Genomic DNA, 9,876 nt, shown 5'->3' with positions numbered 1-9,876 from the left:
ACTCCTTCCCATCTTTCCTGGAAGAAACCTCAGGGTCTCACCTTCTCTCAGTCTCACAGAGCTGTGTCAGCTGCAGCAAGCCCCTACCCTTTCTGCTTTGGACTCAACTGCCCCCAGGCATTTAAGCTATGTCAGTTCTTTCAGTGTTGTGTGTGGGATGAGACAGAAACTCACCCCTTGGGCAGTATGCTGGAAAACCAGAACATTAAAGCCATGTTCCATTCTCTTTCTCCCAGAGGGAGAACTCACAGGCAGAGGTGATCTCTTGGTACTGAGCTATGGCAGGTTGCGGGAGGGGCTGATGCGAAATAAAATTGCTCTTTTTACGACTTTCATAGAGCTGTCTTCCTTTTGTGCATGACTGCAAATTACGGGATACTCATAAAGATATTTTTGTTCATATATTGTTGCTAAACTGGCATTTTGTGGAGGATGAAGGGCGACATTTTCTATTCCACTATCTTGCTAATGTCATTCCTAAGATTAAGAAACTTAATTAAGGAGAGAACAATCACTGATCCCAACCCTCCAGAAGTATTATGAGTGGGGAGGAAAATTAACTTTCAGGTAAGAGTGAAAGCAAGGGGACTTCAGTTCACATTCTCTGCTTTGACTCTGAGAGATCATGTTCCCAGATGCTAAAAAGAAATTGGAAGTTATAAGAAAGTTGAAATGCCAGGCCTTGTTTTGTGAAGTTTAACAAAAGAGATGTAAAGACTCCCCATATGGTTGGAAAACCATCCTCTATCCCAGGTGTCCCCAAACTACGGCCCCGCGGGCAGCATGCGGCCCCCTGAGGCCATTTATCCGGCCCCCTGCCGCACTTCAGGAAGGGGCACCTCTTTCATTGGTGGTCAGTGAGAGGAGCACAGTATGTGGCAGCCCTCCAGCAGTCTGGGGGACAGTGAACTGGCACCCTTTGTAAAAAGTTTGGGGGTGCCTGCTCTATCCCATTTGAATAAAGAAATGTAATGCTTAGGCAATGAAAACGGACCTATGTTATGGTGGTTAGCAGAAGAAATACCTGTCATTTAAAGAATGACAGAGAGGCAGGATGTTTGGCACCAGAGAGGAAGTTCTGATGGTCACTGCAGAGAGGCCCAGCAAATGGACACCTTAGAGCTGCTGTATATAACACCAGGGCAGTCAGATGTCCACCCACACTGTAACACTGTCACATGGTCAGTCTTCCCAGTTTTGTTGTCTTGGGAAGAGCTATTTTTGTCCAGTCTTCTGGGTACCTTGATTTTGATTGTCTTTCCTTTTCCTCCCGCTGTTCCCATGATTGTGTGACCTACAATTGTTCCTTTTGAGAAGGAAAGCTAGAAATATATTCAGCAAGAGCATTGTCCAGAATCAGAGTTACTCACCTACAGAAATCTGACTAATAAATACACTTGATGCACTGCTTCAGGCAAACTTGTGTCCTATATCCACGGTCACAGTTACATGTTTGGCCAAGGTACTACTCCAGTCCGGGTCATGCTGGTCCTCAAAGGCTGTCAAATAAGCAAGCAACAATCAATGGCTTTACAGGTTTTTGTTGAAAATCCCGTTTATCTTGTCCTTAATGAACCTTATTCTCTCAACCCTTTAGCACACATACAACATATCAGGACCAACGTTAGCCTTTAACCATATACTCTATAGCGTATAAAATAGCATAGCATCTGGCTTTGGAGTCAACCAGAACTAGATTTGAATGATATTTGTACCATTTTGTCTGTGATCTTAAATGAATTTATCAAACTTTGTATCTCAGATCAATAACTACTTTATAAGGTTGGGTACACATTGAGTGAAATACTATATGTTGTATTTTTTTTTCTTTTTGAAATACTATATGTTAATAACTTAAATGTCTGACACATTGTAGGCATTCAAATAATGTTAACTCTCACCATTATTATTATATTATGTCTGTTATCCTTTCTGCCACCTAGATTGTAAGCACCTAGAAGGCAGGGTCACATTATATGCTTTGATTAGGACCATCACTACATCAGGACCACCACTATTTTGCTACCAAGTGAGAACATGAAACCAAATATTTTTACATTTTAGAGGATGTCTTTAAAGGAGTACTCTAGCTAGAAGCAGAATCATTTATCTCTAGACCAACTCTTCATTTCTGCTTTCCATCATTGCTTTCTGTCTCTCCAGGTACCTGATCCATCAATGTTCTATCCCTTTCAAATATTGAAACTTTCATCCTTTGCAAGATTATTTTCCTTAATCTAGATGGGCTCATCTCTCCTCTAGATCAAAAACATTATCTCATCGTTATTTTCACCAACATGTCATTCAATTTCCCTCTTGACTTGTACCCTCAGATATCATCGGTGTTTCATAGGTATTACTATTATTTTTGTACCACTCAATTACTCCTTAATTCTGTTATTTGGAAGCTCTCTAACCCTGTATTGAAATCCCTTATTCATCTCTCACTTGTCATCTTTGATGGATTCAATCTAGAATTCTCGTTCTAATCCTTCTCCTTCAATTCTCTGAATGCATAACTCTGTTGACTTTCATTTTCATCTTATGATTTTCATTTAGTTTAATTTCTGTGTCACTATTTCCTCCAAATTCTTCTTGAGCTTCAGGGAATATTTTTTCCAAGGCCATACATCAAATAATGATAAATGGTTCTTTCTTCAGACAACTTCTATTTTTTCTAAACAATATCTCTAATTTGGTAGATCCCTTGCACCAAAGCAGATCAAATCTAATGTTTTCATTTCTTACTTGTGTTTGTTATACAAGTTTTTAATATTTTTTTGTTTTCTTCTAATTTCAGTAATAAAATATTGGCATATTTGTTGATTTCATGCCATTATTTTGGTATTTTAGAAATCTGAATTGTTTATGCATTAAGATATGCTCATAGAGATATAAACTACATGAAAATTTGAATCAAAGAGAAACTGATATAGAAAGCATTAGGGCACCAAAGATCACGTATGTTAATTATCTTGATTTTATCCATACTCAGGATTGAGCCCTCAGTATATGTCCAGAGGTTCTTCATGAAACTGTCTTAGAATGGGGGATAAATAGGTTGGAAATCAAGAAGAAGGAAATCAAAAGTAGAAGGTAGAGGAAAATAAATAGGGAGTAAAAGGAGTGGGGGCAGCCTTTCCCTTGGATTCTGACCTCGTTTCTGTCCCAAGAACAAGAGTCCTTCCATAGCACAGAAACGTAGCCACTTGGGATAGTGTTAGAGGCATTATTTTCAAAATGTTAAAATCCAGTTTTAATGATGTTCCAGAAAGAGGAGTAAATTTGATAGTCTTTCAGGTTTCATCCACAAGTTCAGAGGCCAGTACCACTCTGTTGCCCAGGCTGGGGTGCAGTGGCACAATCTCAGCTGACTGTAACCTCGACTTCAGAGGTTCAAACAATTCTCATGCCTCAACCTCCTCAGTAGCTGGGACTACAGGCCTGCACCGCCACACCTGGCTAATGTTTTCATATTTCTAGTAGAGATGAAGTTTCCCCATGTTGGCCAGGACGGTCTCAAACTCCTGAGTTTAGGCAATCTGCCCACCTCATCCCCCCAAAGTGCTGGGATTACAGGCATGAGTCTCCGCCCCCGACCATCCTATCATATTATTTAAGGACATATCCGCAGTTCCACATCCCTTTCTTTTTCATCCAGAGTTATGTGTGTTCTTGTAGGGCTTCACTTCTCCCCTAGGTTAATTTATTTATTTTTCTCCAATCGAGCTATCTGGAAAGACTAAAATTCACAGAAGAACTTCAGACGTGCTCCCTAGACATCTTTTGGTAGCCTCAAATACCGAGTATAAAGATAATATTTCTCCCTCCTAGAACACAGATTCCATGAGCTACAAAAGAAATGATGCCAAGAGAATAAGTAGATTTTAAAACTACTTAGGAACTGCTTGTATATTAAATGCAACTTGACATATGTCTATGAAACATATTTGGTGTGTTTCTATCTACTGCAGTTAAGATCCATTTGAAAGCTCAAATTGCCAGATCTTTGACTGGCACAAACCTCTTCAGGTTTCTTCTGAGTTTTTTAGGCACAGCTCAATGTTTTTGAGCACTCATTGTTGTATGTCATGGGAACATGTCCCAGGCTCATTTTGCACATTCCTTCCACGAAATCTGGAATAATCTATTTCTCCAGAAAATATTGGTTTCTTTTGTTACTTTCCTATCTAGAAGATAAAATTTCAGGAACAGAATCTGTGTGGTAGACACATTCATTGGTATTTGGCCATTGTTTTAAGCCATTTCAGTACACCTCACTGAGGAATAAGAAACTTCCAACCCATACTCCAGACTGCAATGGTTTTACTTAACCTCTTGTTTTTTTTGTGACAGAGTCTTGCTCTGTTGCCCAGGCTGGAGTGCAGTAGCACAGTCCCAGGTCACTGCAGCCTCCACCTCCTGGGTTCAAGTGATTCTCCTGCCTCAGCCTTCCAAGTAGCTGGGATTACAGGTGTGTGCCACCACACCTGGCTAATTTTTGTATTTTTAGTAGAAATGGGGTTTCACCATGTTGGCAAGGCTGGTTTCAAACTCCTGATCTAGAGCGATCCTCCTGCCTCAGCCTCCCAAAGTGCTGGGATTACAGGCGTGAGCATCCACACCTGGCCAACCTCTTTTATCTTGCTTTTTCCCACATAAAGCATTCTAGCTCTCAGAGACATTGAGGATGAGAAAGTAAAAATATCACAGAATTGCTTACTGATTCTTCCCACATTTGATATACAACATTTTCAGAATAGCAATACCAATACTAGAACCCATAGTGATGACTGCATATGGTTTAAACATTTTTTGCATATGCCCTCTTCATTATTTTATAGCTTAATTGTATCTTCATTGTCAGAGGGTATATATACTACCTTACTACATTCTCCACTCATTTGTCTTCATTCCACAAGTAAATGCATATTTAATGGCCGTTATTAGCCCTTATGCTTCTGTACCTATTTTTGCCTGAAGCTTGTTCTATAATAGATTTTTTGGGAAGCGTTAATAAGAATAATATCCTAAATTCTTACATGCTAATTACAGTTTGTCTATACCCTTTACACTCAAAAGTTGGTTTTACTACATATCTAGCTTACATTTTCTTTCCTTCAGTACTTTAAATACCTTACTCAATTCTTCTTTTGTCAAAAAATCTGGTAACAATAAGAGTTTCTTTCTCTTATAAATTACTTGGTCTTATAAACAGTGGGCCAAAGATTTTTGTTTTCTTTAAAACTTTAAATTGTGCAATTTTTTTTTTCTAGGAGTGTCTCAGGGTTGGTTATTTTGTTTCAGTTTTGTAAAGTGTGTAGCATGCCCTTTCAGTATGTAATTTCAAATCATTTTTGTATTTCAGAATAATTTCTTCAACTATAGTCTTAGCATTTGTTCTGTAATCTTACTTTTATTTCACCCAACCGCAATTTGTGGTACCCTATTATATGTATTTGGATCTTCTTTGCTTTTCTTTTGTATTTGCCACGATTTTGCAAATTCTTTTCATTATTTTGTTTAAATTTTTTGTGGGAGCTAAAAATTCCAATTACATGGAGATAAAGTGAGGAGGTAGATTACAGAGACCGGGGAAAATGAGTGAGGGAAGAAAGGAGGATGAAGTGAAGTAGATTAAAAAATACAAACCTATAGTTAGATGGAAGGAATGAATTCAGTGTTTGATGGCAGAGGAGGGAGGCTATACTTAACAAAAAATGCATTTTGATTTGGTGATGTACACTGTCAGTATTCTGACCTGATTATTCCGCATTTTATGCATGTAACAAAATTTTACATTTGCTCCATAAATTTGTACAAATAAAAATACACTTTTACACTGTTGATGGAACTGTAAATTAGTTTAACCATTGTGGAAGACAGTGTGGTGATTCCTCAAGGATCTAGAACCAGAAATACCATTTGACCCAGTAATTCCATTACTGGGTATATACCCAAATGATTATAAAAAATCTACTGTAAAAACATATGCACATGTACATTTATTGTAGCACTATTCATGATAAAGACTTGGAACCAACCCAAATGCCCATCTATGACAGACTGGATAAATAAAATATGGTGCATATACATCATGGAATACTATGCAGCTTTAAAAAAGGTAAGTTCATGTTCTTTGGAAGGACATGGATAAAGCTAGAAACCATTCCCAGTAAACTTACACAGGAACAGAAAACCAAACATTGCATTTTCTCACTTATAAGTGGGAGTTGAACAATGAGAACACATGGACACAGGGAGGGGAATGTCACACACTGGATTCTGTCAAGGGATGGGGGGCTAGGGGAGGGATAGCATTAGGATAAATATCTAATGTAGGTGACGAGTTGATGGGTGTAGCAAACCACCATGGCACATGAATACCTATGTAAGAAAACTGCACATTCTGCACATGTACCCCAGAGCTTAAAATATAATAATAATAATTTTAAAAGGTGAAAAAAATGTCAAGTTTGTAAAAGATAAAGAAACTGTTCTAGATTAAAGAAAATTAAGGAAACTGGGTAAATAAATGCAATGTATGCTGCTTAACTGGACTAAGAAGAAAAGTATATGTTTTTATTTTGCTTCAGAAGATGTAAGTGAGATAATTGGGAAAATCTGAATACGGTTTATAGATGATATAAGTGAGCTGTATCAGTTATAATTGTACTGTGATTCTGCAAAATGATACCTATAATTTAAGAAAACTCACACAAAGCATTTAAGAATAAACGGGTATTATGACTGTAATGTATAGGATAGTCAATTCTTGTTTTTCATTGTAGTTGTGTTATATAAAGTTGCTGAAAATACTAAGTTGGTGAATATTCTCCTGTAACCATTGCTTCAAAGAGAAATACAGGGTTAGATTCATGTGAGCCTCTGATTACACAATTTAATTAACCCATTGTGTTAGTCTTTTTATGTTTCTATAACAAAACACCTGCGAATGAGTCATTTGTAAAGAACATAAACTTATCTTTTTGCAGTTTTGGAGGCTGAGAAGTCCAAGATCAAGGCACCAGCAGATCTGTCTCTGGTGCGAGTTGCTCTCTGCTTCTAGGACGGTGCTTTCCTTCTTATCCTCCACTTTAAATATACTCCACTTCTTATCCTCCAGAAGGGGCAAATGCTGTGTCCTCACAAAGCAGGAGAATGGAGGAGTAAAGGGGCAAAAAGGGCCTAACCTTTTTCCCTCCAACCTTTTTGTAAGGCACTAAACAATTCGTAAGGGCAGAGCCCTCTTGACTTAATCACTTCCCCAAAGGCCCACCTCTTAATACCACAACAATGGGGATCAAGTTTCAACATGAATTTTGGAGGTTATGTAGCCAAGCCACAGCACCAATTAATGCATAATATTCTTTTATGTGTGCTTTTGTTTAAAGACACCTTATTTGGGCTGGGCGTGGTGGCTCATGCCTATAATCCAAGCACTTTGGAGGCCAAGGAGGGCGGATCACCTGAGGTCTGGAGTTCAAGACCAGCCTGACCAACATGGTGAAACCCAGTCTTTAAAAAATAAATAAATAAATAAAAATAAAGACACCTATCTGATATACATTGTTGATTCATCAACATTGGACTCATGGCAAACCGAGTCATAATTCATACCTAAATGAATCTTATCTAACCTAAGTATTTTCTTCATAAGGCAGAAATAAATATATATTATAAGTACATTACATATACAATGTTATATTTTAGAATATCATTAAAATATATGTAAATAGAGAATGGTAATGAACATATAATTAATATTAGTACTTGGGTAATCTGGCCGAAAAATATACAAAAGAATTTTTGTACGAATTTTTCAATTTTTTCTCTAATTCTGAAATTATTTCAAAATAAAAAGTAAAAAATAAACCAGTAAGGGTTTTCCTCTATTGTTTGTTGATAAAATCCAAGAAGCAACTAGGCCTGGAATGTGCTGAATAAATACTTCTTTAAGGAATGAGTGATTATTTTTAAGCAAAGTATCAAATCTACAGAACTATTGTTAGAAATATTTACCATGAAAATGACGGTAGAGTACATGGGAATTAATTATCTCTGGACATGAAGGAAAGTGTTGTGGTTTTCATCATTGATTAGATGAAGGCAATTAAAAAATATTTACTTTATTCTTCCTCCTATCGTTTCCCACAATAATAAATTGTGATTGATATGCTTATAGACTAACATAATAATAGTAATAGTAATTGTGCAGGAAGTCATGTTACTGACATGCCCTTTTTTAAAAGTACAACTTTGTCAACTATTTATTAAATGTTATAGGCATTCAACTGACCTTTGTTTGATCTCTGATATAACTTGCTATGGCTCCAGGTTTGAAATAAACTTGGCCCAGGATTTTACTTATTTAACGCATGTCATTTAGTATTCTGCCCATCTAAGCATCTTACTTTAGAATCGACCATATGGAATTTTGATGCCAAGGCTTATCTTAATTCTGAGCTATCTAATAGCATGGTAATTACTACAAAGCCATCAAGTACCACCAAACAATTTGCATTTCCTTAGGGAGTAATTTTCCTACAGGACAAATAGCAGTTGTCAAAGGACTAAGAATAATTTTGTTTACAAGCACAGATTTAGAAACCACTAAACAAGTATGAACATGCACTGAAGATATGACTTTCACTTTTAAGTATCTGACTTTAAATCATTAAGCTTTAAATGCTTGTAATGAATTTTTTTTTTAAAAAAAGCCGAGATCGCGCCATTGCACTCCAGCCTGGGTAAAAAGAGCGAAACTCCGTCTCACAAAAAAAAAAAAAAAAAAAAAAAAAAAAACAAACAAACAAAAAAATTTCAGCTCTTCTGAAGAGTAGTAGAAAATTGGGCCTCTGTGGTTCTTCTTGACCCATTAATAAGAATGTGTGTTAAGAAATCTTATTTATTCTCACCATCTTGGTTATAAATGTATTCAAGACCAGAAAAGCAAATTTTTTCTTAAATTAATTCTATTCAGTTCAAACTGATTCAATAACCATGAACCAATCATGTATTTGTGCAAGACGCTATACATAACGCTTTAAAAATATACTTACTGATTTCAAAATATTTTAATTTTTTTGCCCCTCACGGTGCAGCAAAACACCAACTCTTATATGTGCCCCTTTGGACTACTAATGTTTTGATATTACTCAAATTCCTAGTTGCTCTTTCTTACATGAGATATTTAAGATCCAAAAAGTTTAATTTGTTGCTTCAAAAATCATAACTTATTTCATCATAAACACCAATATTATAGTTCTGTTTGATTCTATAGGAAAAACTTTGGTACTATAAATAATATAAATTTGTCAATTAATAACTTACCTCACTAGAAAGAACATAGAAGATATATCTCATCAGAGCCTGTTATGTTGCTGAAACGGCACTTTCATTATTATTTTCTGCCCTAGTATTGCCTTCAAAATATAAATTGGTATTTAAATTATGAATGCATATAAAATTTTTTAATGTTTCAGATTTGAGAGAGACCTAATATTCACCAAATTATTAAATAGAATTTTTAAAGTGAGTCTAGGTGCCTCCTAGTAATTTAGCTTCGTCATTGGCCATAATTTTTTGTCTTACAACATGAACTAAAACACCCTCATGCTGAGAGGTTTTTGCCTCCTCTGGTAACTTTTCCTGGAACCGATGTGCTTTGACAGAGTAGTACCATATTGCAATAGTTATAGGTATAAAACTGAATCAGATGTGTTCATATTCCCTGAAGATTTTTAATAGCTCAGCACTTTATCTGAGATCACATAATAGCCGTCAACAGGATTGCTACCTGAGACAAAGAATCGCCTCATCAGTACAGCCTATAAAACGTAGTTAGTTAGCTAACACTCAGCTTTATTATTTTTT

This window comes from Saimiri boliviensis, chromosome 16 (assembly GCF_048565385.1).
Source record: "Saimiri boliviensis isolate mSaiBol1 chromosome 16, mSaiBol1.pri, whole genome shotgun sequence".
In the NCBI taxonomy this organism is placed as follows: domain Eukaryota; kingdom Metazoa; phylum Chordata; class Mammalia; order Primates; family Cebidae; genus Saimiri; species Saimiri boliviensis.
This window is presented reverse-complemented; position numbering follows the sequence as displayed.